The sequence below is a fragment of the Bombus affinis genome, chromosome 1, assembly GCF_024516045.1.
Source record: "Bombus affinis isolate iyBomAffi1 chromosome 1, iyBomAffi1.2, whole genome shotgun sequence".
Lineage (NCBI taxonomy): Eukaryota > Metazoa > Arthropoda > Insecta > Hymenoptera > Apidae > Bombus > Bombus affinis.
Window position 1 is genome coordinate 19671300 of NC_066344.1, and position 20046 is coordinate 19691345.

The following is a 20046-nucleotide window of genomic DNA, read 5'->3' on the forward strand; positions in this document are numbered from 1 at the left end:
TTCACACATATTCTTGTTCTCTCTTCTTTTTACACACTCACGCTTTGTGCATCGCTAATGAGTTTTATTAACAGAAATTATCGTGATTCGATTGACATATACGTAACGTTAAGCGCAGAATCGACTGACGTCGCTTTCGCGACCTTTATCGCAATCACACGCACGATATTCGTCTACATCCATAATTGCAGCAGGTCAAACGAACCGGGATGTTTCGAAAAAAGCTCGAAAAGTCGCTTATGAAGAGAATTATCGGATTTCCTATTCTTTCTTCATAAGACGCATAGTCTGCCCTTCTTAGTTAAAATGTCTATCTACCATTACGATACACCTGAGAAAGCTAAAGTTTTATATCATTTTGTTCTTTTCGCCTTTGTTTTTCCTCATTCAATTTAAAATACTTAGTTATTATTCCACAACAGTTTGCAGAATATACATATATTTTTACTCAAGAGGCCAAAAATATATTGATCTTCAAATATTTTAACATATGGCACATGCATTTCAAAATCGACACAACTCGAACAAGTTTGGAAGTTTACAAAAGAATTATTAACCAAACACATAATGTTTAAGGAAACATTATGCAAAAAGACAAAAAGGATTGCAGACAATGGTTAAATATTATTTCTGCGATTTTCCATTCCTTGTCCGTGACATCTCTCGCTCATGATTTTGGTGGTTTTCTAGCGCAAGACTGAATTATTTTAAGTTGTAATACTTTTGTAATACATGTGCGATATAGTAAAAGACGAATAAATGCTAGACAGAACATTTTAACTAAATGTACTGATCGCATTTTTAAGATTATCTTCGCTAATCCCGACGATAAAATCGATCGGTTAATCAAATTGCGCTAAGAGGACAAATGCACGTTATGCATCTTCGTGATGTAGAAAAGAAAGAACATTTCGGGTTGCAAATTACATCGTATGCTAGAAACGAGAGAAAATTTGTTGACGAGTTTAAGCGTAAATTATTTTTCAGTAGGATCTATTTTATCGTTTCGAAATATTTTTCGTTTGGTTTTGCTCTTATACTTTCTTTCTTATTTTCTCTCACTCGCATTCGGTTCTCTCTTTCTCTTCTATACGTTGCTATCCATCGCTCTATTAACATTGACTACATAATATAATATTTCAATATACCTCTAGATAGTAACATATTTATCTAAGATATTTCACTAAGCAAACGCTTCGCTTACGCGTGCCGAATCGCGGTGGAGGAAAGTACATACTTGGGTTCGTCTCTTTAAGGGTCGTTCCACAAGCGTCGTCGCGGTTTGCGTCATCGATGGTCATTCTCGGCCTCGAATAGCGTGGAACGATTGCATCTTGCGTAAGGACTACGATCGATCAGTTCAATTCAATATTCGAAAGCTTAAAAATGTTACTTGAGATGGCAAACCTTTTGCATGTCAAACTGATCAACTTTCCCACAACTTCACTTTTTATGAAATTCTCAACTTCGTTGCAGAGATAAATAATTACATAGTATCCAATATCTTAAAAAATAAAAAATATTTTATTTTCATCAATATATTTATCTGACGGAACATATATCGAAGTAATATTTTAAAAATAATGTTTATAGTCGGGATTTTTCTATGCATTTCATCCATAGAGTTGATCAGCATGAGTCAAATAATGAAACAAACGTTTCTTTATTGCACAATAATATCTAAACCTTTGTGGTATGAAATACATATTTCGGATATTTATAAAGATATGGATATCTTTAAATTCATTTCTTACTTGTTTATTAAGTCACTCAGCGAATTTAAATTGTTTTCAATATACTATATTCGAATTTATATAATTTATATAAAGATGTAATATAACTACGAAAAGCATATAATTCAAGTATAATTACAGTTGTAGAAACTTACCCCTGATATATTTATTACTTGAAAATAAAATTGCATAATAAAAGATTGTGAACGGTAGAGTTCAATGAAGAACCATCAGTATAAATATTTTAGATATCTCTAAATATTTATAAATGTGTAAGAATATTTGAAAGTACATAAATATTTTGCTGCTATTTTATACGACTTCAGTCTAATATTAAGTTGTGCTTTTTAGGAACATATTTTTACTCTTGATATTTTCAGTAAGTCTTTCAAACCATTTACTAGTTATGTAATATAATAATTCAACATATTTTTTTACAGATGGCAGTTAAATATTAAAGGAGGATCTAACATTACTACGAAATAAAGAAGTTATAAAGACAAGGAAGGAATAAAAGATAATGATATATATATATATATATATATATATATATATATATATATATATATATATATATATATATCGTAGATAAAACACATGCAACAAATTGCATAAATATTTGTAAATAACATTGTAAATTGAACACACATACCACAAAGATTTATCCAGAAATTAAACACTAAATTTTTTTCAATTGCGAAGTTATAACGAAGCTCGAATTACATCTCGATAAAATTAAATTAGAATATTTTTGTTAGAATTGCCGACATGTTAATGTTGTGTTTGATAGTCCTGCATTGTAATGACGCGATATTCAATCCAACGAATCAAAATTCTACATTCAGTGGACGGATATACGAGCTAGAATTCCGTGTAGTTTTCGTCTAATTTTTGCGTGCGGAGTTTACAGCGTTCGGAAACATTTCTTTCAATAGGAACGCCTTTTTCGTGGTTTGTAGTTCAGACTTCATCGCCGAAGAAAACTTGACTTCTCGACCGAGCATAAAGCGCAACGTTTGCGATATTGGTATTCTACGAACGAACACGTTTATCCTGTGAAATCTGTACAGGTAGAATCATCTTAACACTGGAATCTAGAATGTCTTGCACATTATCTATGCATAACTAGTGTAGAAATATTTTCTATAATTAATTTTATTTTTAAATCGGTCGTGACATTCTTCTTTAATGCTGTAGCAATTTTTTAATGCTATTATGCAGTACGATATCCTACCTGTAGACATTCCTAATGTGTATGAACTTAATACAGAAGCATCATTTTATTTTACAATAATGCGGTTGCGTACTTAAAATGATCAATAACGAGACTTGATATTTAAAAATGTTAATCAAAAAATTTAAATTCAATAGAAATCGGTTGTTTGTAATTTCAGAACATCAAAACTTCAGTTTTGATATAAAGTACAGTAGAAATTCGCCTGAAATTGGACATTTCAAAATCCTAGAAATATATTCTTGGTAAAATTCTTAAAAAACATCTGCAATACAATCGTAACGAAATTTTATGTTTACTTGAAAAATACAACTTTTTTTTATAACTTTAAAAAATCTAAAATATACTTGGAAATTATTAGTCTGTAAGTGTTAATTTCCAATTTCAAAATATAAAACCAAGTTTACTGTTTGTAAGGTGATTATTAGACGAGATGAGAAAAATAATTTAGGGGTATTTGGCGGTAGGTTATAATGAACTTTATTACAACTTTACGAACATTCTGGATCCCAATGTCAAACTATTTTCACTGATGTTCTCCATTTCTTTCACGTTGGAGGCTCATTGTATACGCCACTGTAACCGAAACGTGCGTTCCTCCCATTAAACAGTAACTGTTTCTCAGTCACATGTATCGTTTTCTCGATAAGATTAGCTTCATCCCGTAATTACTTTATGAACACTTACGATTAGCTTCGTACATATTTACGCCAGTAGGTGAAGCTCGTTTTTCGCTGTTCTCCCTCAGAAGAAGGAAACCGTTGCCATCGGTGACTCTCGAGTATAGTAATACCGAAACGTCGACTGACTCTTCCATTTTGTACATACGTATTGCACTTAGTAAATGACAGTTTCTATATATATTATATATTACACATAATATATAATCGAATGAAGAATCCTTGGACACGTCGCCTATTGATGTTAATCACGTAATTTAAGTAATAATTAAATAGCTTAATTTCAATCACGAAATTCACGTTCGTTGACCGTTTCTTTAGATTTTTATATTTTTGTCTGCATAAACAGATCTTATAGAAAATAATCTCAGATTTGAATTTCTAACAATATCGATCAATAGGATTCACGGTAAGGTTTTGTATTTAAATCGAAAAAAAGTGAGACGTTATTGGTAATACAAGAAAGAAAAGTCATTCGACTTCAATAACCTGCAATATTCAAAGTGTAAAATTGTTATATAATATCCATTCTATAACAGTATGTACAACAAAATAAAAAGTTTATCGACTGGTTTTTGTACTAATGATGCAATCATAATTAATTCAAATAAACTGAAGACACTTTTATCGGTTGATGTTCATGTTGCTAATGTATGGTTTAAAATCAATTTTTATTTTTTTGCTACAACATAACAAAAATTATTTGTATGAAACAAACTATTTAATATTATAATTTTTATTCATTATATTCCAGATATATGGTTACAAATAATTTAATTTTAGTTACTAACTTAAAGAACATCAAATTTTCTAATTATTGAAAAATAATAAATATTTCGTGTACGACGATTGTTTACTATATTATGATCAACTCATAATCATCTAAAGAATAAAACATTTTTGAACTACCTGATTGCTTAAAATTGTTTAATAGAATTCTGAATAAAAATAAAAAATAATTAATAGACGAACACGGATTTTATTCTTTTTATCTATAACATCCAATCCAATCGCTTAATAATGAATAAATCTGAACTTAAAATGATATAAGCATGCTTACGAGCATAAACTCAAAGTAGCAAAAATTATTGATCAGTCGTCGTTAGTGGTTTACCTCGTTTGTCACCCAGCCCCATAGCAAACGTGTTTTTCAGTCGAACGGGGTCTGCTATTGGTTTTATACATACACGCAAAGGTTACCCTAGACTTAATCATATTTGTTGATAAAATTGACTTTCTTCTTCACTACAGTACTCGAGATACCCTTAACATGTAGCCACCATGTACTTTACAGACTTTGAAAGCTATTTAATAGCGATCTTCGACGTTTCAAAGATCTGTTCTTGTATCGTTTGATCGTCGGACGATTAAAGTCTACTAAATTCACCTAAGCTCTTCAATAGTAAAAGACACTGATCTCGACTCACGCACTTCTTTTTAACCAGCCTACAAGATTATCGCAATCCTCGAGGAACATCGTACAGGACCCTCTAATTCGTCGGGCTGATACTGTCAAAAAATGCATACATTTCGGATGACAGTGATGGAAATGTATCTTAACCAAGTAACGTTGATACGATCGATAGGAATTCTCTTACGAATTATACGATTAAGGTTATTCGATCAAATATGCTCGATTTTCGAAGTACTCGTACAACTTCGTATCTTTTACACTGATTTCTAGGAAAATTTGTTTAATATTTTACTAAAAGCATAAAATGCTCGTCTGTGAAAAACAGCGCCGGTGTATGATACTGTCAGTCCCGTTTATCTAAATAGCATATCGATTTAACGATTTGTTTTGCGGACAAAGAAACACATAACAAAAAAGAAATAGAAAAGATGAAAGAAACGGAAAGGAAACGTTCACCTATCGAAAAGCACCAACGTGTTATCCATTCTGTTCCTCTATTGTAAGATGACGCGACAAATTTAAAAGAAGCCACGCAGAATAAGCTTTCGTCGTCGTGTCAACTTCGATTCCTAACCATCTGACTAAAAACTTTATCCTTCTTTTAGACATATCTACTTGTAGCATTTTACTTAACGTTAATTGTACCTATATCTTATACATAACCTATGTACTTATCTCTTTACCTATATATATATAGATAAAGATTATATATATATATATATAATTATACACATAATTATATATATTTTTCCTTTTGTATACTATACATAACATTAGCAAACGTACAATATTCTATAGAATATGTTCAATATATTTTTATTCTTGTATAATATCATATACATGTATGATGTGTTCTATATATATATAACATTATATATATAATTACTGTTATATATATAAATATCATACATATATATCGCAACATAGAATTCGTAGCGATATCCGCGCACAGTTTCTCTTAAATATTTTAGTTACATATACAATAATATTGTGTGTCCTTCGTTTTCTCATATTCATGTATCATTGTATATTTATATTTACTTATTTATATATAATATACTTATATCTATATTTATTTATATATGTATAATATGCGCCTTCGTGCACATGAGGTTACTTCGATAGGGAAAGAGATCGTGTACGTACGGCGAAACGTCGGCAAAGACGTCTTGTCCATTCGTCGCTCATTTTATTATCTTAGTTGTCCGTCATTTTTCCCTTTTTTCCTTTCGGTTCTTACTTATTCGGAGCCGCGCAAACGAATTATGAGTGATTTTGCGTGTCTTCGTGATGAGACAAATTAACAAGAAATGAAAGAAAAACCGCAAAAAAGTGGAAAATGTGCAAGTGAATTTTTCGTTTATTCTGCTGAACTGGCCCAACGTGGTATATTATTCGCCGCTCGCGGATTCTACCGTTCGTCGCGGATTCGCAAAAATAAACTGGCGAACGGGAATCACGATCCAACGGCGCGTATATATTATATATATACGAACTATACATATACACGAACACAAAAGAGAAGAAACGAAATCTCGTGGATTTGTCCATAGCGCCGATTTGTCTGCCGTAGGGCGATTATGTGTAATGTCTATGCGTATTACGGGCTATCGAGAGATCCGAGACGGAAGTCGAACGCCTTTGTGAGTTGCCGCTAGTTCGCAGCATGCGTGTGTAGCGTCGAACGGAGGAGCACGCGACGATCTTCGTGCCACGTGACATGAGTTGCAGGTTGCAGGCGCAGGTTCTCCTGGTCGTGCACACGCACTCGCGCGGAAGTCACGAGGAAGGAAACAAGAAGAATCTGGAGAAGCTGATCGGAATACTCCAGCGATCGAGAGAAGTCGACGGGATGTTGCTTGTTCACCGATAGCTCGAATGGTGAAAAATTCCGGAAATCGTGCCGATTCGCGCGAAAGAATTTATCATAGGCCAACCTCTTCATTTTGATGCATACTTTTTGAAATAAAAAGATAGACTTCCAGAATATAAATGATCTTTCTCTCTCTTCCTTAGAAGATACATATACATATGTGTCGTGGAATTCGTGCAGGAATATTTCATTTGATATAAATTTATCCTGAATAACAAATTTCGAGGTCACATTATACAGAAACATTCACATTATACAAAAACATTGTGAGGCGAAGAGATTTTGAGCAAGTGAAGCAATTCTGTTTTCAAAAGAAGTTAAAAAGAAAATAATGACTTTAGATGCATTGATTAAATTCTAGAAATTGTCAGCTAGCAATAGTCTTAATTGCGAAATGTTTCTTTAGATTTAGTTTGTCTCAATCAATGATCAATTTTTGAGTAAATTAGAGTGTGCTCGCAAATATAGAATTTAAAGGCTCAAACCGTAAATTCTATGCTGATTCAATCTTCAAGCATAAGAAGAATTCCATCGACTTAACTTCCGGTTACATTTTCCTCACTGAAATGTAATACAATCGTTTTCCACCTATGCTGCATCCTTGGATGACATCATGATTACGTTTCTCATCGTCATAAAACATTAAACTCTAACTATCGCATGGAAAATGTAACAGAAAACAGGAAAATCTTACGTATTTTTCTAATGAGAGGATCATAAGAACGATTAAAAGTATTTTACAATCGCATATTTTGCGATTCATCGCTATCCAAATGCTAGAGCGAAAAAATATCTGGGATCTAGGATTGCGAATCGGCAAAATCTCATGCTACTTGATGTTTGGAGTCTCGAATTTTTGCTATATTTCATTTTCACCTAATCGTTGCATGAAATAGTGGCAACGAAACGACATTGCCTGCTCCCCGATGTTGATCGCATTTACGGCGTTCTTTTCGCACCACAGTTGCACAGGCGTAAATCGGCATCTTTGAAGTACGTTTGATGGTATGGTACATATCTTGGTTGTGGTCCGGTATAATTATTTCTACATCTTATCACAAGTACTCGTCGATCCTCCAGCTCGTCCTCGACACATGGGATTTCTGTAACAAAAGAAGGTGATGATGCGTTAGTTTTTCTTTTTTATTATGTACATTCTTATGTATAGTGGTTGACTAAAGTAATTAAACATTTATAGAATTATTTTATGAATATACTACGCGTATTATACAAAATATTTTGAAACTTCATAGTTATTGAAGTATATAAGGCTATTATGATTATATTGATAAAATTTGAAATATATTTGAAAATATACATAACGTAGGATATTTATTGTACTTGCATTTTATAGAAGTTACAAAAGTATTTAAGCAATCAATTATTCATTACATTAATAATCCTCAATATTCAGTGCAGGTAAAATATTTGATTTACAATTATTATTTAAAATAATTTTATCTGACCAATGTGTCTATGTTCAAATAATTTTGTTTGATGAATATGTGAACTTTATAGTTTTTATCGTCTATTATAGTAATCGTATTAAACGAGATCTGGTATTCTGTGAAATAATATCTAGAATGACTTCATTTGTGTAATTTCTGCATATGATTGTACTAATTATACTTAATCATATTATAAATAGGTTTTCAATTATAGAGGGGGAAATAAATATAAATATGTATCTATAATATACATTACAGTATTGTCATAGTAAATATGATATACAGATAATAAGGCGTTCAGATAAGGGTATTCAAATAATAGAGGTTCTACAGTAATTATTATATAACATTATAAATATGGACTACAAGATTAGAGAATTCGATATAATAGTTATTATAGAACTCAACTTACTGAAACGGAATTTTAGTTAATATCTGATTAAATGAACTCCTGCCGACTGCATCCATTTATCTGAACGTGAGTTCCTATTATATAAATGAAAATAGTGCAGAGAATCAATAACTATTATATGAATTGTTTGTTCCGCAATAGTTTCAATTAAATGAAGTCATATTGTAATAATGATTTCAAAGATAATAATTTATTATGTGAAATATAGGATAGATAAATATTGAGCCAAAGCAGAAAAAAAATGTTATGACTCACTTTGGTATCATTAATAACAACAATTATTACAATAATACAGTTATTTATTTTAGAATCAGTCAATGTAACTAAATTAATTGAGATAGTCTCACAAATACTAAGGGAATTTTGGATTGGTAAAATGTGATTTAGTTAAATAATCTTTAATAACAGTGGGTACTTTCTGTTTATAATTATCTGTAAATATTTTGACGTTTGTACGTGACAGTTTCTTTCGTATCTAATCTAACCTTATATGTGTGAAAGCAATATGTTTCTAACATATTTGTTGCGAATTATCAACTGAATAGCGACTGCTCAGGTGCAACCGATCGGTTGATATCGCGAACCTTGAATGAAGTAACGCTCAAGATGGAGGAGGTTTAATATATCGATTGCTAGGGTAGTTTGGCACTTTATTTGCACTTGTTGTATACAAGGAGAGTTGGATGTTTTGATCACGACCGTTGTAAGATCTTGTTGAGACTGAAGAAGATGTAATTTTTCTTCCGCACGGTACGACGCTTTGATGATGACTATCCCAATATGTTGTTGATACTCCCCTCGACTGCTAAGTCTCCATCGTAAATCGTCCTTTCCGTCCCTGGCTTTTCACAGGTTCACCTGTACTCTCGGGGATGCATATCCTTTGTATTGCCAGAGCTTTTCCTAAACCTTGCTCGTTTTATCGTTCGGGAAGGCAAGCAATTCAGAATTTCCCAAAAAAGAGAGAGGTGCTGTCCGAGTCATAAACGGACGGCTACTCCAAATCCCGAACAATGTTTTATGTGTAAAAATGTACACGCATGTACGCAAATGCAAAAGTATATAAAATATTAAAAGTAAAGGACATATTATTACATTTAGAAAATAAAACATTATCTTATTTGAACTGCAACCCTATATTTATATTCGAAGAATCATGAATTTGTATAAATAATTGTAGTATGATCATGATTATTGATAAAAATCACATTAATTTATATTAACGGTAATTTTATATAAAAGTAAAAATTCATAATTCTTATCATTCGCTCTTGAAGTGTATATTTTTAAAATTCTTGTTTTATTATATGAGAATAATGGATTTCTTATTTCTAGCGTAATAATTTTCCTATTTCTCTTATTTCTTTCATTTGATATCGAGAGTCTAGCTAAAGATAAACGTTAAAAAGTTATTCGTCTGTAAATTAATTTTTACCTCTCTTAAATCGCCGAAATACTCGTATTTGAAGTAGATCTATAATTAGACAACTTCAAATCGATTAAGAGTACCACTTGAATAAATATACATAGTTTGTCAACTTTTGGCGCGAAATTATCAAAGATATCTAAACTCGAACGATTTTGGAAAAATAAATGCTGCAATGATGATAAATACGTTAAAAATAGGTACTTCATTTTAAAATAAACTCGATTTACAACTGTAAACGGTAACAAGCTTATCTCATGGAAAACTTCTTGGTCGTTTACTTCAACCAGTACAAGGGTATTGGTTAGGGAGTACAAAGTAAGATAAACAGCAAAATATACAGGGTGCATCACCTAACTCGAGCACCTTACATATTTCACTTCTTATTAATGATAAGAAAAAATGTTAGACGAAGGCATTATTTGATTTGAAAGGGCAAATATGATAGTAATCATAAAATTTTTCTCAATATCACATTTTTCCAAATTACAAAGTCATTAATGTCTTTCTAAATGGGGCTATATATTTTTATTATCATGGCTGAGATTAAGACCAATCCAAAAACCTATAATATCATGGGATTCATATGAGCACGAAAAATTCAGAGATGCTCGACAATAGCTAATAGATATCAGCGAATAATGCCATGATTACGATAGAGAAATTAATGAAAAAAAACTCATTTCAACAAGTGTACAAAATGATGACCATCTAATTCAATATATTTCTGTGAATGATTAACATACGATCTTTGTCCATTCCTATAAATTGCTGACGAATATTAGCACACGCACTTCTAAAGTTATATATCATGATATACTGTTAATATCATGATAAACTGTTTCGTCAATTACATTCCACGGAGAGAAGTGTAGGTGCGTAAGATCTAACGAACACGCAGGCTATCGAAGAGTTGTATAAAGGCGGATCTAACGTTGAGGAAACTTTTCTTCTATTGAACATCATTTTGAACTTTGTTGAAGTAAATTTTTCTTTACTGATCTCTCTATTACAGTTATTTTATTATTTGCAGCTATTATCAAACATTTCTAAATTTTTCGCATTTATGGTCACGTGAATGTCACTGAATTAGTATTACCATTTACCTCAATTAAGACATCGATGACTTTGAAGTCTCGAAAAATATGACCTTGAGAATAATTTCATGATTGGTAACATATATGCTCCTCGAAATCAAATAATGTTTTTCCTCGTTTTTCCTTGTTCGACATTTTTTTGTATTAACAATGATAATAGGCTATATCGGCCATATATTTATATGAACTCTTTTTCATGTTTCGGTGCGCTAAATTCGTCCCAGTTATACCTACCTCTCATATTCAAGGAAACATCCAATATGAACTAGATCTTTTCAAATATTTTTACAATACAATGTATAATTTGCCTTTTCTTCTATGAAAATTAACTGAAGAACCAATAATTAACATATGTATTTTTCCTTTCCTTTAGAATTTTATACATATTTTCTATTTTCTTAACAACATATATATATAATGATTTTTTTACTATAAATAATGTATAGGAAGCTATCCTGCATCACAAGTCAGAGAAAATTCAGATTGCTATCAACATAGAGTTTAGTCGCTCCTGAAACTTTTCCATATTTTGTTGAGGTTTTTGCTTTAATAAATGCTTTCTTGAAATTCTTGAGAAATTGAGCACTCCTTATAACAAGACATATTTAGTTTCTGCTAATTAAAAGAATGAATCATGAAAAAGCTGTCTATTATATCTCAATTATTTTATTCATCGAATTATTCGATTCTTTGCTTGTTGTCACGTAAAAAGAAATTCCGAAAAATTGTTCACACTTCTGTATGTTGTTGTATTAAGCGATATCTTCGTTGTTACTTTCAAATTTGTTCAAAATTGCAAAAAATGCAGTTTGAGAAAAGTAGAAAGAAAAGTGGAGGGGAAGAATTGCAAAATATTTTACTTCTATGACTATGAGGTAAGTGTCGATATTAATTCAAAGTTTAAGAAAAAGTTTTGTTCCATCGTTAATAATAAGCTACAGATGAATGTATGCTCCAACAAAATTCATATTCTGAACTTGCTCATTCTTGACATTAGAAACTGACATTCTTGTTGAAATCCATATTGCTAAGAGCAAAATCTTTCTCTTCTGAATATATCGATCTTTTTTAATCACAAAGTAATGCTGACACGAAAAATGGTGTCGCAAATTGATTCACAAGGAGAAGTGGAAGCTATATATTATCGAAATGGTAGAAAATTGTTCTAATACGAATAAAAATAAAAGCTTGATTTAAATAAACATGTAGAAATTGATTTCATAGATTAGATCCAATAACTTGTTAGTAAGATAAATAGAAAAATAACATGTAGTTAATTAATAAAGCTCCGTAAAATATATCTTTGTGAAAATATACTATAGCATAAAACTCTTTGGGCATTTATCATATCTTTTTCAAAATTTAAATAAATTTAAATAATTGTAGAATTCACATCTTATGTGACAAGGAAAGTAGCTGATGTATAACATGGTAATGCGTTAAAAATTTTACTATATATATCATTTAGACTTCGTAATTTATATCGAATATTAAAGTTTCGCTAAAAATAGGAAATACTTTAAAATGCAAGTACATATTGCAGGAAAAAGAGAAACTGTTTAAATACTTGTATAAATGAATTTATAATTTTTAATAACCCAATGAACATGGTCTTTTTATATAAAATACTTTTACGTTGAACTGCATTTATACAAATTACTTTCTAGATAAACACAATTATCAACAAAAATTTTTTAAATTATGGTCTCGATTATACGAATAAGGCAAAAATTCTCCAAAATTGTTTAACAACTAGTGCATAAAATACAAACACATTAACTATTCACCGCACGTATATATGTATATCTAATCAAACAAACAATGCATATACGAGAGAATCGTGCAGGACTGACTGGCATACAGTACCGATCAAAATTACTTCTGACTTTTTTCACTAGATATTAGCACCTCTATTTGAATAAACAAATGAATATGACGATTCTGTGTAACATATTTCGAAGTCATATTGTTTATTCTATTGTTTTCGCTGCTCTGACACGTTAAATGTATAGGTTGATATTTCGAGTTATTTAAAAGTTATTTTCTAGAGCTGATATTTTGTTTCTCAGGTAAGTAAAAGATGTTCTTTCCCATTATGTATACTGTATCTAGTCTATTAAGTGTAATTATCAATTCCAGTTTGCAATTTTCCTTGTATATTATATACATTATGATCTAAAAATGTTTTCAGATGTTTGTCGTTCAGTATCGACCATCCAACTGTTACCAACTGTAGACTAAATATTTTTTATCTGTAAATTCAACCTTTTGGTAACTGAAATTAAATTAAAAGATGTTCATTTAATCTTCTACCTTTTCCCACAGAAAAATCTCCGAAATTCCAAACCAGAAAGGAGGAAAATGGACAGATGAAGGCATGAATGCGGCTTTGAAGCTATTTCTCGAAAATAAAATGATCCAGAAACAAACCGTTGAGGCTTTCAATGTTTCAAAAACGATAAATGTGATGGCTACGCACACATTCTAATGTATAGATCAAGAAAATATTAATTAATTTACTTGTGATATATATAAAAATAAAATTTGAATAAAGATGTATATCCTAAGCTGTAAATGTTTCTTTTTTAACATTAATAATCATTTAGGTCGAAAAATTTACTATTTAAAATTAAAATGTCAATCTTTATTATTTAATGTCACAAAATTAAGTTGCATTTGTTCTACAAACTCATTTTTAAAATTTTGATATTTACCAACTAGTCCAAGACATAACAGAAAAATTTACAGCGATCGGTACTGTACGATTCTCCTCTAGTACTTAAAAGAAAATTAAAATCCCTCAAACAACCCACATGATCTTAAAATATGTTCATTTTTTCAAAAGCTCTTATAGCATTTTGCAATGTGACCCTCTGTCAAAGACGTCTACTTCTACCTATTCCTTACCAAATCTAATGGATCATCCGATTCGCTCGCCTATTGCATATTACAGCCGACGACAAAAGGACGATGGAAAAGTTGTCGAAATAGATGCAGCGTGTACGATCGACGAGCAGCTTCGTTTAGCGAGAAGCTGATGGACTGACGATGGAAGCAGGATGGGAAGAACGAGCAGCAGTAGCAGCAGCAAGCAGAAGCCAGGAAAGGGAGACGAGACCCCGCTCGCGTTGCTGTCGTCGTCGTCGTCGACGTCCTAGCCGTGATTTACATGCAGCCCGGAGGCCGTTGTCGCGGTGGCTTTTACCGTTCTCTCCAGCTCTCTGCTCTTTCAGCTTTTAGTCGCCGGCTCCGTTCCTATGTGTGCATCGAACAGTTGTACGTACACGCAAGCAGGCTCTCTGGCCACCTCCGCGGATCGTCGAATCCAGGAATTGGGTTTCGCGTTGGCGCGTCATTATGTTGTTTATGAGCACGGGAACGTGGCGAGACAGCGAAGAAAAAGTGTCCACGGACGTACCGGGCAATATTTACCGGTCAAGCGACACAGTACCAAACCCGCGTTTCAGGATTTTTCCAACAGGACGAGTTTTATACGGCCGGCTGATCCACTTTGCTTTCGAACCACGACCAATCGCCACGCCGCTTTGGCAGGCTACCAATGAAGAACTCGTCATGTGTGTGTTTCAGTTGTTGGAACCTAACTTACGATTTTTCCTCCTTTCGTTTACCTTCCTTCTTTTCTTTTTGAAATTTTGCTTTTCCATCACTTTTTATCTTCGCCATTCTTTACGATTTCATTTTCACGGTGTCTCTCCATCGAACGTTTTGGTATTCGTTTCTTTTTTTTTTCTTTCTTTCTTTCGTTTTATTCGAATAGACACGAAGAAGTACAAGAAGACCCTACAAAAATCCTATAACGCAATTTCATTTGTTATCATGTCGCTGTGGACATTAGAGCATCGAATATTTGTATACGGTAGTTTTGTAAAAAGCGATAAGTCGGTTATTGAAACTCTTTCGTCGGCGTTTCATGGGAACATTTCAAGTCACAATACCATCTCAAGGTGGGTAACATCTTTTCGAACAAGAGGAACAGTAATGAAAAAGAAACCACCTGGATTTGTCGCAAATTGCAAGAACTCTGGAGAACGTGGGAAGAGTGAGAGGAGCCATCATAAGGAGTTCAACTTGTTCTGCTCGACGACATGCTGCTGAATTAGGAATGAGCGAAAGCACAGTAAGGCGAATCCTACACAAAGATATGGGATTCCATACTTACAAAACGATGGTCGTTTAGAAGTTAAACGAAAGAGATTTTGACAATGTTCAGTCTCCGCCGAGCTAATGCTCGAAATTATTGAAGAACATGAGGACATTCAGTAAAGAAACAGAACTTCCGATACTGGGGTCCACAAAATCCTTGTGAAACACCGTTGCACAACCTGAAAGTGGCGGTCAGCTGTGCTATTGGTAAATTTGATATCATTGGCCCGTACTTTTTGAGGAAAATGGAATCACCGCGACTGTAAACTCAGCTCGATACATCAATATGCTCAACAATTTCTTGAAACCAGAACTATGGAGGGGAAGGATTAACAGACAATATATGTAGTTTCACAAGATGGGGCCACCGCTCATAATCAGGTTCCTTGGTCTTCTCGGCCACCTGATTTTTCAGTGTGTAACTTTTTCCTGTGAGATTACCTCAAGTCACGCGTATACGAAGAAAAGCCACAAACATTAGAAGAACTGAAGAACGCCATTCGCTAGCAACTAGGGATGATAAACGAAGAACTGTTGGGGAAGTAGCAGCGAACCTCCGGGAGCGAATACAAAGTTGCATTCACTAGAATGGTCACCACTTAAGTGACATAATTTTTCATACATAAATTCATCGTCTTTTTCCTCTGCAATCTTCATTTCCTTAAAAAGCATTTCATCCCTACTGTTATTTCTCAAATAGTGCCACACAAGGGCAGTAGGAATTTTTTTATCTCGTTATACGAGTATCCTATTGTAGGTGCAGGTATAGTAGGTCGTTCTCGTGACTGGGCTAACGAGAGCGTGTGAGTTTTCATGAAGAGGCACAACACGATGAAAACGACGAGATACGCGCCGAGTGGTCTTGAAACTTGCGCAGCAGGTGAAAGGTAAAGGACTGGATTGCGTGGTGAGAAGCATTACAAACGATTACTCCTGTTTCTGCTGTTAACTCTCATGCATGCCGCATAATGCGTTATTAAACAGCTGTTTCGGGGAGTCTAATGGGAAGCTCGCGCAAATTGCTCGTTTGAATCGCGGATGCCTTTTGGTTATTCCTCTCTTGTCGTTCTTTCACGGAATAAATTGTATGCGCGTTGTAAACGGATTTTTATTGTCGATATTGACGTGTCTAGTTGAATGGCTTATATTGTATTTAACATGACTCATTCCCTGAGGAAAGCTGATTGCAGTATTTGTTTGAGTTTAAATTCAAAAAATTGAATTGATATATTTTACTTCTTCATATTCAATGTTGCATACATACAATATTGTACTTTTCTAAGTCATTAATTAGACGATTTATTAGTCAATAAGTCTTAAAAGATAAATGTATTTGTATATAGTAAATTGGTTTTCAATTTTAATATATTATTTCTTTTTTACAAAACTACCCGAAAAATATGTTTCTATTATTAATAAATAATAAAAAATAATTTTTATATACGAAAAATTACATAAAAAGCACTAGTTAATCAATTTTTGTGTAGTAAATTACATTTGCGTAATTTTAGTATCATAAAACGGTCGAGAACTATTTCATTCGCGTATTACTTTGTTCAGCAAGCTTCGATCTATTAAATGCTTTTTTATGATAAAAAAATCTTAAATGTGTGTAATTTATGTTATGTAATAACTATAGTTATATTGGCTTCTTTTTGTTGCATGTAAAGTATTACATATAGTATAATATAACTTGCTAAATTTATTTTCAACTTTGTTTATTACTTACATATTCTTAAATTCTGTTATAGGTTGCTTAAATTCGTGCTTTTATTATGTTTTCTACACATAACTTTCTTTTCTATTTTAAATATTAAATGTTCAAATGTTTAATATTTTTAAGAAACTCTATTTTACATACTTGATTCATCAAAGAGCAAGACCAGTTTTCATTTGTTGAATGATAAAACACATTTTATTAAATGGTATATATTATAAATTATTCATTCAAAAACAAGCACAAAATTAATTTTTAAACGCTCAAAACAATTTGAAACCATACAGTATACAATCGCGTTAAATTAACCTATTAAAATTATTATTCCCGGTAACAATATTATTCAATAAATCTCATTCGATTCTTTTTATAAAACTTCACACAATGTCATAAAGAATTTTCCTATTTCAATAATATACTAATTATACTGCACTATGCAATTACAACAATGCTAAAGAATAACAAAGACAGTAACAATACAGTCCCTTTACTATCTCACAACGTTCATTTCGCTAAATACAGATATGTCTCGTAATTTGCATTCGATGAATGAAAACTCAATTAAAAATTATTCTTGTATTATCACACTCAAGTTCCAAATCTCGGAGCACGTGCAGAAATCGTACGAACTAGCAACAACCTATGTACATAAATTTCATATATCATGGATTTATCATTAGTATAACTCTTCCAAAGCAGTTGACATCCCCTTGGTCCTACTTCGTAATTTTATGCTCGCGTTCCTTCCCCAGGCGCAAGCCAGTTTTATTCCCATCGCAGACTTTGAGTGGCGTCATTCAGGGTATTTGGGCGAAGGAACGAGAAATGACGGAGAAAACCAAAGGACAAATAGAAACAAGGAGCAGAAAGTGAAAGGAATGGGTCACGACTTCGTTGAGATTTTGTGTCGAACCACTTTCTGCTTGTTGAATTTGAGTCATTTGCCGACAATATACTTATGCACCATGGCCTTTAACTATCAATGAGAATGACGGGGACAATTGTTGGATATAGATTGAGCGTCTTATCGATAATGAATTAATTGCTAAGATTTAAGATTAATGAATTTATGAACATTATTAAATGGTTCGTGGATTTTTCTACTTCTGATGATATTAACGTTCGGATTATAGTATTACTCTCAATTTTATATTTTGTTAGTATATCAATTTCCTAAATTCCAATTTTCTCATTCAATTTCTAATTCTCCCTTAATTCAGATCCTAACTTTTCTCACTTAAATTTACAATTAATATTCGATTTTTACGTTCTGAATTTTCCTATCATTCAATCGTTTAATTCCTAGTTTTTCCAAAACACAACTTTCCAATCCTACAATTTTCAATTTACCTAAATCTTCTATTTCTAATTTTTTCATTTTTTACGATCCACTTTCAAAATAAGACATTATAAATTTCATTTTTCACGCAATTTCACCTATATGAACTATATGTAAAAATAGTGCATTAATTTTTTTACATTTTTGTGATCAATTTGTGTGATCAATATGTTACTAACTGAACGAATTACTCTTGAAGTTATTCCTAGAAAAGATCTAAAAACCATGAGTTCCGATTATCCCAGTGATTTTAAGCTTATAAAACATGCTCGTAAAATAAAACATAGACATTCGGTCTGTCCTTTCTATTTTACTTTCAATTAAATGTATATACGTGGAGTTATAATTTATGCTTGGAATTGTTGTAATTGAATATGAGAAAGATAAAGTATATGTGATATCGTTTATAAAATGTTCATGATAATTAATTTATTAATTGCTCATGGTATAATATTACCTCTTAGATTTATTTGATTTACTTAAGTAGTTTTCATTTAATATGTTGCATTTGCTATGACATGTATTTAAATTACTCATAAAAATGCAATATGAATTTTACTTTAAAAAAATTGATCTTTGTTTTTATGGTTCAATGTTGATTAAGCATTATTTACTCCTCCCAGAGACTACTGCCAACTCTGCTTGTTTCAATGCTTACTTTTTTAACACTATAAATATTTTATTCTTATTATAGCTTCATTTACAATTGACAATTGCTGAATATGTATTTTCGACTACCTATCAAAGAGGCCTATAAATCTGAATAAAAAGAATAACTACAGACGTTCCAAACTAATTATTCATCTCGATTAGAAACAGAAGGTTCGAAGTTGACGAACCTACACAAGATTCAACAGAATGTATCGAGAGGATGCACGAACAAATATATTTCACGCTTAGAAATTCAATACAGATGAATTTAGATAGCAAAAGAGAAAAGAAGAAAATGGGGGTGGTAACTCTGTTAGCACTTCGCACAGCTAGTCATTCATACATACATACACAAAAGCTTGCGGCACTCTTCGCTCGGGGAATGAAAGATCGGACGTCGATGGTAAAACGTGCTTGCCTGGACTTGCTAATGGATTCCGCACTCTGATTTCACCTTCTTTTCTTTTTTCCCCTTTTTATCTTCTTCCTTTTTTATTTCGTGGTTCCTCTTAAATTCATGTACTTTCCATGCCTTTGTTCAGGTGCGCATACTTGGCGTTCTCGTGGAAAGCTATGTACATAATTGAAGGACCTCTAGCGAACCCTTTAGCTTCCAACCTTTGCTACACCGCACCGAGAAAACCCGCTTATTGTGTATTTTATAACCGAATGTATTCGACTCTATTAAATTTGCGAGCAATTAAGCGTCCGTTTGAAAAAGGAATCGATACTTCCCGTTTAATCGTTCTGTTCTACGAAAAAAGAGAAGAAGCGCGGAAATAAATTTAACACTATCCTTCGTTTATCATTTACAATACACAGTAATATCTCTGTAGAATCCCTTTGATATTGAAGGTG

The 20046-nt window shown here is 32.3% G+C and overlaps 1 protein-coding gene and 1 pseudogene across 2 annotated transcripts in view; both read right to left on the minus strand.

Moving 5' to 3' along the window:
• Positions 1–3423: 3423 nt before the first annotated feature.
• LOC126917799 (forkhead box protein O) overlaps positions 3424–20046 on the minus strand; it is a 339440-nt gene continuing 322817 nt past the window's right edge. For both annotated transcript variants that reach the window (XR_007711067.1, XR_007711064.1), the window contains one exon: positions 3424–8037. The gene's annotated coding sequence lies outside the window, so the exon portion shown is untranslated. The remainder of the gene's footprint in view (positions 8038–20046) is intronic.
• On the minus strand, positions 13930–19873 carry LOC126918060 (uncharacterized; annotated as a pseudogene).